This window comes from Contarinia nasturtii, unplaced genomic scaffold (assembly GCF_009176525.2).
Source record: "Contarinia nasturtii isolate CC-2019 unplaced genomic scaffold, AAFC_CNas_1.1 Cnas_scaffold_1037, whole genome shotgun sequence".
Classification (NCBI taxonomy): Eukaryota; Metazoa; Arthropoda; class Insecta; order Diptera; family Cecidomyiidae; genus Contarinia; species Contarinia nasturtii.
The window spans coordinates 7,759,877-7,775,098 of record NW_022198383.1 but is presented as its reverse complement, the minus strand read 5'-3'; the positions used below and the strand labels follow the sequence as shown (position 1 = coordinate 7,775,098).

Sequence of the window (15,222 nt, the reverse complement as noted above, 5' to 3'; positions counted from 1 at the left end):
TTTATTTAAACGTCAAAAGTGCACATAGAACTGTTGGGGACTATACAATTACAAACACTCTCTCTCACACCGCAAACACACACACACACACACACACGCAGAGAGAGAGAGAGAGAACAGCATTTTCCCCAAAAAAAATCCCATATAGAGAATCAGTTACCTTTTTTTTTTGCTTTATAATGTTGTCAATCAAAGATACCCCAAGTTTGATTTGGGAAAGGCTTCACACTTTGATTGATGGGATCGCTGGAAAAAGCAAAAACAAATGTATTAGTATAATGTAGTAAAATTTCGTAAATATTATTACTTTATCAAGTTTTGCGCGGAGTTTTGAGTTGTTATTCGCAATTTCAATCAAAGACACCCCAAGTTTTAGTTGGGAAAGGATTCACACTTTGATTGATTAATTAATTAATTGTTTCAGCGTCGTATGTGTTCTGAAAAGAAATAGAAAAAAATGTATTAGTATAAAATAAAAAGAAAAAAATACGACAGTCTCAATATGCTGTTGAAAAAAATATTGCAATACCCCGCCAATATATTAAATTATTATTGTTAAATTGGCTACGATACAGACAATATTTATATGAACATAGTTTCATTCGAAATTAAGAGCAAAGCGCAGAGGCAGTCGCTCGGACATGTTGACGGCGCCAGCTGCAAACCGACTGCGTCCGCAACTCACCAACACATGAAAAATAGTAAAATAAAAACAAATTAGAAAATGATAGAAAAAAATAATTACGATCCACTACCTCTCTTGGTTTTTGGCATCTTTAATATTGTGCTATAATAAAAATAATAATTAAATTTAAATAAAAATAACAATAAAATTAAACTACCGTTGTAAATTGTTTGCCTTGTATGCTGGAAAAATAAAATAAATCTATTAGTATAACGTCAACGCTTTTGAAAAACAATTTTTTTACCTCTTTTTTGTGCTTTTTTTGCTAACCGCTTCCTTACGGACAGGGGAATCACAGCTTTATTTCCTGAAAAGAAAAAAGTCAATTATTTAGTCACAGAGTAGTTCGAATGTATAAATTATTAAAAATTGTGTACTAACTATTTTACTTCTGCCTTGTGTATGCCCTGGAAATAGAAAAAAAATGTATTAGTATAATTTTTAGAAAAATATTCATTTCGTAAATATTGTATGTGCGATTGAGCAAGGAAAATTGGTGATGCTTATTTCAGCTAGCTTCGATTGCGATTTGCGATTGGCCATTGCGTGAACAAGCAAGTGTAAACTTATACATATAATTTATTATGTATAAGAATTAGCAAGATAAAGATAGTATTCTATTTTTAGAAAAAGGATACATCCATCCCACGTTGTGTGCCTTTCTGCTTCTCGCCTTGTGTTGTTTGAGTGTTGTCCATCGTTGGAATCCTTGTACCTTCTTCTGTTGCTCAGATCCCCGTCAAATGCTCCAGGCCCCAGCGAATGCATGCAAATAGAAAAAAGAGAAAAATTATAATAAAATGATTGGCTGTAATAAAAGAGGAATAGTGGTGATCCATCACGATCACAAAAAGTTGTGTAAAACTCTGGTAAAAATTCAGAAAAATAAATTTGAAAATAAATGGAAAATGCACCTGGCAAAACCAAAACCTCGTCTTGAGCATATCCTGGTGTTGTTGGATTATACCTCGGCGATGGTGGTGTTTCATAGTGAACATTATGGATCGGTGAATTCGCGACAGCTCGCTTTACAAATTTACCTGAAAAAAAAAAATCTTCGAATTCTGGAAATTTTTACAAGGGTACCCCCTTTGAATTTTTTCCACATAATTTTTTTTTTACCTAGAGAAAAATTTCCAGAATTCGAAGAATTCACGTCAAAAGAACAGGAAGAAAATGGAGCGGAGGCGTCTCATTTTTATTTTAAAAAATTCTAACCCTTGGAAATTTTTCAGATAAAAATTTTTTCACCTAGACGAAAACAATTTTTTTTGCACAATTTTTTATGTGATGAAAAACATTTTTTTTTGTGCAAAAATTTTTCTAGGTGAAAAAATTTTTCGCTTCGGGATGGCTCTGTGTTCTCTGTCTTGTAGAGTGGTGTGCTTGCCAACACCCAAAATAAAAAGTTTTGAGTGATTCAATTTCACTCAAAGCATTCTATCAAGGCCACATTACGCCCGAAGGCAGGTTTTTATAGAGGTTTTCACTCTCCTCTGGTATGCCAGATCTAGCGGTTGCGGCGGCGGAGATGTTCACACACGCGAAGATGCGTTACCAAAGCATCATGCGAATTGCATGGGAAAAAGCAATATCTGCAGAGATGAATAGTGCAATGTTGCTCGTGAAGGCGCATGAAATCCGCAAACGGGAGAACACAGTACATTCGGACAGTTCGGACAATTAATTTGCTGGGAAAATAATACGCTCGAATCGCATATGTAGCATTTATAAAAGATCGTCATTATTTAATTCTAACCTATTTAATTCATTAAGAAAGAAAAAGCATAGAAAAAAAATTATTAGTCACCAATAATTTTAAATTCATTTTCTCAACGATAATAAATCGTCTTTAAGGAAATGAATTCAAACATACGAATAAAAACTAAAAGAAATAAAAAAGTGAATGTAGTAAAGGAGGAGTTGGTTCACCACAACCAACTCAGCGAAGGGAAAGGCAAAACGAAAAAAACTACATCAAATGATATGAAAACAAGAATGCAGCAAAAAAAAGGGTATTGTGGGAAAGGGATAGGGTTAGGATACTGATGAACAAGCAATGGCATGGTTTCTAGCAAAAATGAATCAATGGAAAGCAAAAATGCCTCTTAAAAATTGCAAATAGTATTATAACGTAGACAGTAACCAGTAATGATTATTTGCAACTTTTTAAGGAAGATTCTTTCAACTAATCGATTCAATTTTTTCAATGCAAGCATATTTCCATTCCAAGAATTACGTCTTTGGTTGGATTGTATAATTTGTATTCTCTCTCTCTTTGTATGTTGGTTTCAAAGCTTAACTTTTCCCTGTTTGCTCTATCTCTCAATGTCCCGTTGCTTTTCTTTCGTGTTGCACTCTCTTTCACTTTCGCTTTGCAACTCTTTTCATTTGTGACATTTTGCACAACATTATTTGTTATTTATTCGCTTATTTTGCGCTTCTTGGCGGAACACATCCTCTCTCTCTCTCTCCCTCTCTCTTTCTCTCTCTCTCTCTTTCTCTTACTTCTCATTAATGGCTCGTGTTTGTACGCCAACTGAATTTGAACTGTTTGTCTGCATCAACTGCGCCAAGGCCACTGTTTTCTTGCGTGTAATTCTTTTTCGCTTAAACTTTTCATAATGTTTTTCTTTTTTTCCGCACTTTCATTGCGGAGTGGTATGCAAGTGATTTTTTGGTGCGTATTTTTTTATCTCATTAGACGCCTTTGATGTATGCAAAGCGGATTTTTGAATAAAAGAAAACCACATTTGATTTAAATTAAAACAAGTTGTTGAGATCCAACAAACTGCTTTTTATATATGAACATAAAAAATGTCACAATCTTGCAAAGCAAAGTAGGTGAATGTTGAGTAGATAGATGCACCAAAAAGATACCGAAAATAATTTACGCATATATTATTCACATTCGAAAACAACGCAATACGGAACCAAATTGAAATCAACATTTGACAAGTGTGAATGAACTGTTCATTTAATCACACACACACGCACGCGCTAAAACAACGAAAGACAATTACGCCGGAATATTAAAATTGAATAATGCAAAAGTTATCACTTAAAATGAATTCATTTTAAATTGCAATGAAAAGTTTGGTAGTGATACGAAACGAAGTGAAAAGGAACGAGAGAAAGTTGTTGAAATGGCAAAAGAGTAGCAAATAAAATAAAATGGGAAGTAATTGCAGCATTTGATGGAATTGAATCGAAAATATTCAGAGAGATTATTATTATTTTAGCAAATGAAGAAAATGCGATTGTTGGAATTTGTGCTGTTTGTGGTGCACAAACAAATATTGATATGAACTTCATTTTCATGAAATACTATAGCATTCGTGGCCAAGATGTGATTGTGAAGTGACTGAAGTCGGACCCACGTTCAAAGAAGAAGAAAAACTTACAAAAGTGACGAAGAAAACTAATTCAGCAAATGAAGACATTCGTTGCACTTTGTAAAGAGCGATTTGAATGAAACGTTGCTAACTTCTGATTGTTATAATGAACGTTTTAAAATTGCTTTTCACTTGAAAAAAAAAAACTGGATGCACACAATTCGCATGTTGTGATTCGATTTTTTTCTGTATTTTAATAATATAAAATAATATCGTTGTTACAAAGAAGAATTGATATTTTCCTGGCGCCATGATTATCAATAATAAAATCACACAACATAAAATAAAACAAAGTAGAAGAAGAAAAAGAGAAAAAATGGGTTAAAATGACGTTAAATTAAAAAAAAATCAGTAGAAGTGGACTGCTTATTAAATGCCAAATGTCGACCTTGTCACGCTTTTTATGTCACAATGCTTAAAAAGTGATTTTCAATTTTGTTGACAAATTTATCGCTCAATAATTTATCGAAGATTTGTTGATTGTGTCTCAATTTCAACCAAATTTGGTCACCAAATTTGAATCAAAATCATTGACAAATTTAGTTTTGCACTGCGAAAGACGTGGGCTGAGACGCATTAATATCATTTATTTTTGGTTTGTGTATGCAATAACTCTTTTATCGATAATTCGATTCAAAACATCGAACGTAACACTTCATTTATAGAAAAAAAGCGTCATTTCAACAGAAGTACATTTCGTTTACGATATAAAAGAAGAAGAATGAAGATACACGTTTAAATTATGATGAAATGAGTATCGGATCATATCCAATAAATAACCATTATTTATTACGTTGAACTACTACTTGGGATATCAATTCAAAGGAGCCAAAAATGAAATGTCATGCGATGAAATAACGATAAAACAAAGACAAACTCGAGAGCTGATCATGAAAAAAGTACACACACACACATCAAACGAGTATCCATTCTTCGGTAACATCAAGAAAAATGCAGATAAAATAATGAATTATGGTACGATGGAAGAAAAATGGCATTGAGCATGTTACTGCTGTTGTTGTTAAAAATGGAATTCGGTTTCATCTTCATCGATATGTTGATGACCACGATCTTCATCATTGGAGCGGGCAACGAGAGAGCGAGAAAGATTAAAAAAAAACAACGAGAGAATACAAGAGTGATTTCAACACCAGTTTGTTTGGTTGTTGCTGTTACGGCGCTTGTCATGTGAATTATACAATATCTCTCTCTCTCTTTCTGTATATATCACTCTCACACTGTCTTTTTTATATCTCTTTTCGCCTCAAATACACGGGCATCTCTTGTATTCTCTGTAAACGTTGAAAATATTTCCGAACAGTACATTTTATTCTTTTTTATACAGTTTTTTTTCTCGCATTTTTACTTTAGAAAACATTTTATATCCGAAAATTTATTGGCAATTCGTCACTTTTATTTCGTTATACAACCGTTTTCGAGTGAATGGATGCAATCGCAATGGATGGATAATAAATTAAATATAAATACAATACTTTGCGCAAAATTGTACATGTTGGAAGTGTTCATGCGGCGCACAAAATATGAACCGAACCAAATAAAAAAAAACAAATATGATTTATTTGCTGTGACTGAAACGATACCTTTAAACAAAATCAACATGATGTTTTGGCATTCTATTGCCATAATTTGAATTCATTATTTATAATTGTGTCGTAAATTAACCAATGTTTCCTCAGGTATCAGACAAAGAGTCACTCTTGCCAATGACCATTCAAGTGAAGATAACTAAAATGTCTTCATTAAAATATCGGTGACTTTCCTAATAACCCGCAAGCGCTAAGGATTTTTATAGTGTTACACACATGGCAAATTTCTTAAAAATAAAAAAAAATTGGTTGATCGAAGTACAATTAATCAATGACTGGCGGCTAGAGAGCTTTAGTATGATTCACGACATGAATGTTCCACGTGTTTTCGGTTTCTTTTTTTTATCACTTTTTATGGTAATATATGCAAATCGAAATCATTGATTGATGTCAATATTGAAATTTCATGCAACGTTTTTTTTCTTTCACCGCTTTATGATTCTTGACACAAAAATTCTTTTTTTTATTTAAAAATTCTTCGATTTCAATGGAAAAATAAATAGATACAAAGAAAAGTATTACAAACAGCTAAACAAAAAAGTGCTATTTAAATTCTTGTTGATGCTGTGATCAAGGGCTTGTTTATTTAGTATGGACCAGTATTATTCGATCATCAATGAATAAGATTCATGAATGTGTTTTTCTAGATAAATAAACATTTCTGAATAGAATCGATCGAAATGGAAACAAAATGAGAATTGCTTTCATTGAGAGAGTCAGTTTCCGGTTTGATGGAACAAAGATTCATTCAAAGGAGAGATGAAGCCGGAACAACAATATGGCCAGAAATAGCTTTGTTCATTCTATGCACACATTGAAATTTCCGAGAAAAATAATTGTGTTTTTCGATAATTTTCTGTGTGATGTGATTGAAAACCTCTATATTGTCCTTTGGTAATTGAAATGAAATTGTTTAGCTATGCAGTGGTTTAAAATGAACCTCACAAAAATAGCTCCATTTAACATATTCTCAAAATAGAGAGAAAAATATTACGAAATTCAATATAGTTTAATTAAATTCTACACTGATTACCGCAGTATACATGCTTTGGACGGCTGATGAACAATTTTCTGAAAATTATTTGTGCAGCGGTCGCGGGAATTTCATATCGTGCATAGAAAACCACATAATGTTTACAAAATTTGTCGGTCAACCACATCCAAGTTTGACCTGGGGAGAGTTTGGTATCAGTGTGGATTTTTTTTTTCGAAATATATATTACATTTCCATACCACGCTGTTTGCTGAATTTATGCTTTAACAATTTGCGACTTTTAATTATATTCCTATAGGATATATGCACTAGTGGCAAATCGAACAACAGAAAATCATTCAATAAATGCATAAATACAATGCACTAATTATGATACACACGAATATTTGACCTACATATAAATTGCACGCCATTCAATCGATGATGATTTCAGTTGCATTATTTTCTTGTTTTGATTTGATACACCGCATAGAATGCAGGTTATTCATTTTTCTATGTCGTTTTTAAATATGAAAAACTGATTGACTATTGAGTGTTGACATGTGATCGATATTCGAGCGTTCGGTGGCAATGTTGGTACCTCTGACATTGGTCATTTGAACTTCGCAATTTATAAACCGAACTGAACTGACCACCAACAACAGTTAAAGCAATGTGGTCTACAGTTGCGATTTGTGGCAATTTTCATTATAAAACGTACAACGGAAACAATTCAATACAAAATTCCCGTTTTTCATAATTATTACACATGCGAAAAAGACAATCAAAAATTGTTTGATGCGCACAACCCGCGTTTATGTTTGCATTTGAATCGTTTTTTTTTTGTTAGAAAAAAACAAATCTATTTCATTTGGTTTACCAGAGGAAATGCTAGCGGAAACACAGTGAACTGGAAATATTGACATTTGTATTTTAATAAAAAAAAATTGAACTGCAAATATGCATTTACACGTTTTTTTATCATTGGGTGGATGTGATTTTGTTAGGGATCGATTGAATTAAAATTAATGGATTTGAAAATATTTCGATAATTTTATAACCCAATTAAATTTATGTGTGATGGCATATACAATTTAAATTAGGTTCAACAATCGAAATGGCGTGTGCGCCGTGACGCTCATTTCCAGTTGTCTAGGTGAAATATGCAAACGAGTGACAGGACAGGATTTCCATAGAGAATGGCACTGAGAAAAAGAGATAGATAGATTTATAGATAAAAAACAAAAACATTGGTCAATATAAGCACAAATTTTAATTATTGTCGGGTGGGCCGGCAAATATTTAATGAATCTCCGTATCGGATAATTGCAATGTGCACTGTGCATACAACCATGATAACGACGACGATAGTTTCGCGGGAGAGACGTGGATATTGTGGTCGCAATAAATGTGCGTATCGATTTCTGGCCGAACCAACTGAATCAAAATGGCAAGCACATTATATGTGCGTGTGTTAGTGTATACTGCACCCATCGAACCAAAGATATATACAAAAATGAAATAAATTTTTATATTCGAGTGTGTAGCTAGAAAGAGAGCGAGAGAGAGAAAGAGTAAAATGAATGTGATTTGATGTGGTAATTTTGGTGTCCATAATCTGTCCGCACATTTTGCAATTGGCAAATTATACAAACGTCCATTCCTGCATACACATTTTGGTTAATTTATTAGTTGTACCTAGAACATAGTTCTCGTTGTTAGCGCTGTTGTTACTGCTTGTTGTTTTTTTACTCTTTTCCCTTTCCAAAAATTAAATTTATACAATTAATTCAATCTGCATGAGAACAATTTAACGAATCTTGTAAAAGAGGCTTTACATTATTTGCAATATGTGGAATGCGTGTCTGTCGATGAAGGCCCGGCCAAAGCCACCGTTAAATCGCAGATAATTCGGAGAATGCAATACAATAAGTTCAAAATTCTATACAGTACACATATTAAAGTAAACATTTATGAGTATATGACAATATATTTATCATTATTACAAGCAAAATTCAATATACGTAATTTCACGTTTCGATTCGGTTATGCAATTTTGATAATCGTTCCATTGCCATTGATTTTTGATGGGCGCTACAACAACCATGCTCATAATATGTTTATTAGTTTTTGATCCAAATGTGTGGTGCAGCGCAGAGGGATGAGAGAGAGAGAGCTTCTGCTGTAATACTTTCGATTATAGCAACATGTTGTAAACTAGTTTTAGATGCGCTTCCTAATTGGAAAGTCATTTTTTATCCAATAGTTGGATGAAATAGCAGCGAACGTCATGCGATACTACAAATAGCTTCAACGTAGCAATTTCTATTAACAAAAATTGTAATTAAATTTTCAGTTTTAACTATGAAACATCTGCAGGCAGCACTGCAATACGCTCCAAATTCGCTGCAGCATTCGCTGATTCTATTATCTAATTCTACGTGTCCAAAATACAACACCAGTTTTGGTGTCTTCTTTTCCCCTCTCTTCATAAATCCACTTTATTCCAACATCACGTGAGTCATTTTCGTTGCACAAATTATTGAAGCAGAATTTTACATCGGGAAATTGTTAATCAGTTATTATAAAACATTTAATGCTGTACTTCAAATTGATCGAGTCTATAAAATAAATCAGATCTACTGCATAGCATTCTTAAAGTACTGTCGCAATGTTGATATACAAGTTGTTTGTCGTTTTATTGAGAATAATCATAAAATCAATTAATTTTCGATTTTTCTTTTCATTTCAGAAGGAGTTTTTGAAGCGTGAATCAAATTTAACGAGAAACACATCATCAAACGGTGAGTAAACATATTACACGTGTAACACACATTTCAACTCTAATCATTTGGAATAAATGTTTTTTTCTTCCACACACTTCGTGAACTTTTTATTGTTGTTCAAACCGTAACACAATCTTATGTGAATGTACCTTATGAGTTTTGCCCGTCGGCACTCATGCGAACTCAAAATTTTTTGAACAACTTTATTAAATTTTGGAGAGTTACATTTGGAGCTCATGCCAATCATTTAGTTAATTTAACCTTTCTAAACAAACGTCATAATTGTCTGGTCTCGTTTTTCTTAATCTCGAACCGAAAGTAAAGTTTACCCGCTCCAATTCGCCCATTTGCTTACTCTGGCTTTTTCGTTTTCTTTCAGCTAATTAATAATAATAAATGAAACGGTGCTGTTGATAAGTCCCAATTTGATTGTATGTTGGTTGGTTCGTGCTTTGAACCGCAGTCAGATCAGGTGATGTTAATGCATTTACGACGATGAAGATGAACACATGTACGAGGTTAATTTGGCGAATCAATGCAAAATGCCTACGCACAACGAATTTCCACGTTAGTCACATTTAGTTTTTGAATCGGGCTTTAATCCCACGTTTAACGACGCATTCTGTTTTTAATCATACTTGAATTAGAGATTTGGAATCCTTTCACGTCAAAATGCGAGACCTTCTTTATTCGAATATGAATGAAACAGTTTTACTAGATGAAAAAAAAAAATGAAATTTCGTCTCATCTTTCGTTCGAATTAAATTACTCGATTTTTATATTGTAGCCCGAGCTACGGAAGATTTAACACAAAATGAGAATTCAACAAATGCCATCAACTCAGTGAAAGCATTAACAATAGAGAGAACATCGTTGTTAACCAGAAGATTTTAAACAATAAATCTCCTTCGCTGAAGCGTTAGACCGAATATGAAAATTATTTTTATTAATATTTTTCGGCTCCGTAGATGTTATGCGAGTATAGCGTAATCACTGACTGGAAAATTAAAGTATAAAGTGTAAAATCACGTCCTCGTGGATTTCAATGAATTCTGCAAAATTACCAGATATATTTCTCTCTGTGTGTGTGATGCATTATGCATACTGTGACGGCAACGCATTAATTCTCTCTTGCTTGCTATTTTCTAAATAGGAAAACCGTTGCTGTGCAATAATAATAATTTATTCATCGTCGAAAACTATGGATTTTATTTTTATTGCGAAAATGAGTTCAGGTGTTTTACTAAATAGTAAAGTTTATTGATTTAGAGAACTGAATGGAATTATAATAAAGTTTTTACGTTAAAATATCAAAAACTATGGTTACTGACAGTAATTTACTGTGTATGATGCGCCGGTACGGTCTTGAATTTATTTAAATTGAGTCATGTGCAACTTCAAAGTAAACGATGGTAGTTTGGACGTCTATTTATTTGCGATAATCGGTTAAAATCTGATTAAAATTGTGGCATCAAAAACTCATCCACCAACGCTCAACGCTAATTAATCATTTTATTACACAAATTTGGCATAATGCTGATACAATAGACTTAAAACAAATAGGGAATCACATTTTTTGGTTTTCTTCATATCTCATGTATTATAAAGCGATGATTATCTTAAAAGGTCAATTATGGTTCCCGGTAAGATTGATATACCAATTCATCAATTCGATTTCACGCAAATTTGTGACTTGGTTTACCATAATTGACTTTGAAATCCCCTCGTGACCTGAAAAATGACATGAAACGGTAGATTATTTAATTTTTGCGGATAAATGCACGATCACAAATGCCACACGCGAAGTACTCACGTAAAAAGTGAATGGAACTGTGCATGAACGTAAGAACCGACTAAAATCCGTGATGCATCATTTGATTTCGTACGGCTCAAAATCTACTGTGGATTTTAAATTTTCTAACACATTTTTCAAATTAGATCGTTGAGGTTTTTGTCGATGTCAAGATGCTTTTGTATTGTGCCTTCCGTCACATTTCCTCCGGTTTTACATAATGTACAGAAGTATGTACGGAATGAATCATTTGCATTATGCCGCATATATGTGCACAATTGAAAACAGAATCTAGACCATTCCAACGGACAATCATATCATTATTGTGTACATTGCATAATGTGTTTACCGCGCGTTTTAATCGTATACAATTTTTAAAATTTAAATTTTCGCTCCACCGAATATTCAGGCAAGTGTTCGGTGTTAATGTAGAAAATTCGGTGAGAGAGAATGAGGGGAGGCCAGCTGAAAAAAGGACCAAGAGCCCGCAGCACTATTTCGAAAACAGTGAAATAGAGCGCATAGCATACATTTTGAAATAATGTTAACAGGACAAAAAAGATAACAAAGCGTGTTACTATTAAATTGACTTTGGTGAAATACACTACTAGACGTACTTGGGTTCACTTATTGCAGAACGATTCGCTGTAGTCGTTCAAACCTCCAAATGTTCATTCATTTAATTTACGAATATGCCACCCGTCATCCATCGTCGTCGTCGTCGTCTACATGTATCATGTATCAGGTTGTAGTTTTAATTACAAAAATTCTGCTTATTTAGCAAACACGTAGTATCAAACAATACCGGAATTTAATTTAATATTCATTCAGCAAAATTTCATATTCAGTTCATTAGCACCGCGCGCACCACAACATCCGATCTACGCGAAGTATGGCACATTATTTAAATATAGAAACAACGGCGACGATGATGGTGGCAATGGTCTCCTGGAACATTGAATCAAACATTATATGTGTTATAAAGCTATTTTTATTCGAACGTCGATTCAAGCTTAATTAAATTTGCTTTTAAAGCATGTAGTTTTTTTAAAAACTTCAATAGCTGAGAGCAATTGACTGTACATTTGCATTTCACTTTGGTTCGATAAATCAGAGGAATTTTCGATGGAAAAAAAGGGAAGAAATAAATATTTTTCTACGTGTATACAGAGCGATTCTTAATTCCCGTTCAAAAAAATAAAGGCATTTTTTCTGTTTCGGCCTTCGGGACAAAATTCTCTACTAGAGGCATATATATTAAAGGCACACATCTATTCCAATGGATTGCGATTTAAATGAAACAATGACCAATCGATTTTCGTCTATGACAATTTTTTGAATGAAATTATTTGCATATAGTTTTTTTTATTTGCAAAAATAAAATGAATGTTTTTCTTTTGTTTTTATTGTCTAGTTTTATCTCAAAATGAAATCGTGCAGATGTAACATAAATTGATTTGCGTTTTGTTGTGAACGTTAGATTTACATCTTGATTGTTAACATTCCATCGCATTGTTTTACTTTATTTGGTCTCTCTTCCTCTCTCTCTCCCTCTCTATCTCTCTGTGTGTGTGTTTGAATAACTTTTTTTCTGGTACAAAGTAGATCACGATTTATTGAAGGTCGTCTCCGCGTTGCCTTTGCACAAGAAATCTTAGAAAGAGGGCAATAAAAAGAAGAAATGCCGTTTGCCATATGTGTACTTGTATCACCCACACTTTCTTTGTTGTTTTCTCTGCTGTTCCGTAAAGATGAGTGCGTTCGCACGCCAATCAACATTGCTCACGCTTACGGCCCAAGTGCAAATGTCTTGGAGCAGAACAATGAGCGATGTTTTTAAGAAAAAACACATACAAAATTTTAACTCTTCCATCAGTTTTCTGTTCTGCTCTTGGGCTTATATGAACTTGGCAAAGCGTGTAATTTTTGTAGTTGGTTGTGAGACTTGTTAACCATTTATGCGAAAGAGTGTAATTTATGAATAAATTAGCGGCACAAAAAAAACCAAGAATTCTTCATGCGTTTTGCGGTAGGTTTTTCTCTGCAACTGAAGAATGGAATTGGGTCTCTTTCAAACAAAACCATGAGTACATTTGAAAGACGGAAATGAATTGCTTGGGACGTTCGATGGTGATACATTTTTTTTTCTTTCTTCATGTTTACTGTTTCGTTTGTTCATCGAGTTTTGGATTCACTCACAATTTCTGTTACGCCTTTGGGAATTTTAGCGCTTTGTTTACTTTTCCGATCCACGCATTTTTGGCGTTAGTGGCTGCAATTTTTGTATTGCATGACATTACCTTTCTCCATCACCAAATGCAAATTCTTTTCTTTTTTCCAACTGTTTTTTTTTATTGAATTGGCGCTTACTATTCCAGCAAAGAAGAAGAAAAATTCAGAGTAAACAGACAATTCTTTCATTATCTTCCAGAATAAATAATATCAGTTCAACACACACACAAATTACATTAAACTTGAAAATGTGAAACCGTTACGCTTAAAGAATCAGCTGGAATGTGTATTCATGTTCTTATTCGTTTCGAAGGCCGAACGTAGTTCCGATTCAATGTTATTTCCCTTTTAACTTTTTACTGCGCCGACGGATGGTCCGTGTTTTTTTTCTTCATGTTTTCATCTCTTCGTATGGATTTTGATGCAGAACCCTCGATGGGAAAACGAAAATCAATCTTTTAATTCTACCGATGCATGTCTAAATTTCACGGCATATTTTATTTTGCTACTAAATTTCTCATATCATCTCTTCATCAAGTCGCTCTCTTGAATTTTTTATTCTTCTTAATTCCGACGTTAATTTCCTTTTCTTTACCATAAGCATTCTTTTTCGATGTAATTATTATAATAAAGAAAAGTAAAGAAAAAACTAACAAACGTTTATTGTTCGGGCAGTCGCGCAATGACTGTATATGTTAAAACTATGTATTGACAATGAGAACTACATAGCATACAAACAAGATAGAAACTGTTCATTCTTCAGCACAAATAATACACATGCACTCAACTGAGAGCATTAAATTGTAGTGAAATGCTTATGTTTGGATCTTCTGCTCTTTTTAAATTCAAAAGACGAAACGATTTAATTGTTCCGTTTTTTTTCGAACTTCTGTATAGTCGCTTTTCGACAGCCTATTACAAACAATCGTTCTTTGCATATTTGAACATTTGAAGACAGTAGTATACTGGGTATTTGTCGAATCGTTTTGTACTACTTCTTTGGAACTTTAAAGAATGTGGCAAAACACGGGAGCAACAACTGATCAAATTACATAGTTGAGAACGTTTTGCTTTTGCGAATTCATTTAATTCATTTCTGTATGAATTCACATTTGTAATTCTTTTTAGAATCTCTTACGGTGATTCCTTCACTGAGCATAGAAAAGCAAAACAAAAAATTGCTACAAACAACATGATATTTTCCATCTTTAGTAACAAAGAATCAATTGCAAATGGTGTAAAAAATACATAAAGTATCGAATAAGTAATACGCTTATTAGTAATCGAATAGCTTAAATTCGTTATACAAATTAAGCGTCATTCAATCATCTTTGTCATCACCGACGGAATTTTCGCATGAAATTTGCTGAAAATGGTAAGGAAAAATAATATCATGCTAGCAGCGAGATCGAAATAAAATATATCTGATTATCATGAAGTGTCATTGTGTGTATGCGATGTAAAAAATCAGATCGCCTATACAAAAGAATAGACTAGACGGCAGATTAAGATTAAGTAAATATGCGTGCGATATAGTCTTGTGTTTTGTATGTCTACGATGATATAATCGTCGTGATAGAAATACGCGAGGCCATCATCAAATTGAAATTGATTGAATACATTATTTGTGCGAGTATGCGAACGGGATGGAAATGAATGTTGGTGGCGTTGCCGTTGTCAAAATAAAAGCATTGAATACTTTTTTTTCGAATATTCGATCGATTTACATTTTAAACTAAATTATGAAAATGG

General features: G+C 33.3%; 1 protein-coding gene across 2 annotated transcripts in view; it reads left to right on the top strand.

The window, feature by feature from the left end:
- Positions 1 to 15,222, top strand: part of LOC116344168 (irregular chiasm C-roughest protein-like) — a 115,124-nt gene that overhangs the window by 31,371 nt on the left and 68,531 nt on the right. For both annotated transcript variants that reach the window (XM_031772596.1, XM_031772595.1), the window contains exon 2: positions 9,413 to 9,464. The gene's annotated coding sequence lies outside the window, so the exon portion shown is untranslated. The remainder of the gene's footprint in view (positions 1 to 9,412; positions 9,465 to 15,222) is intronic.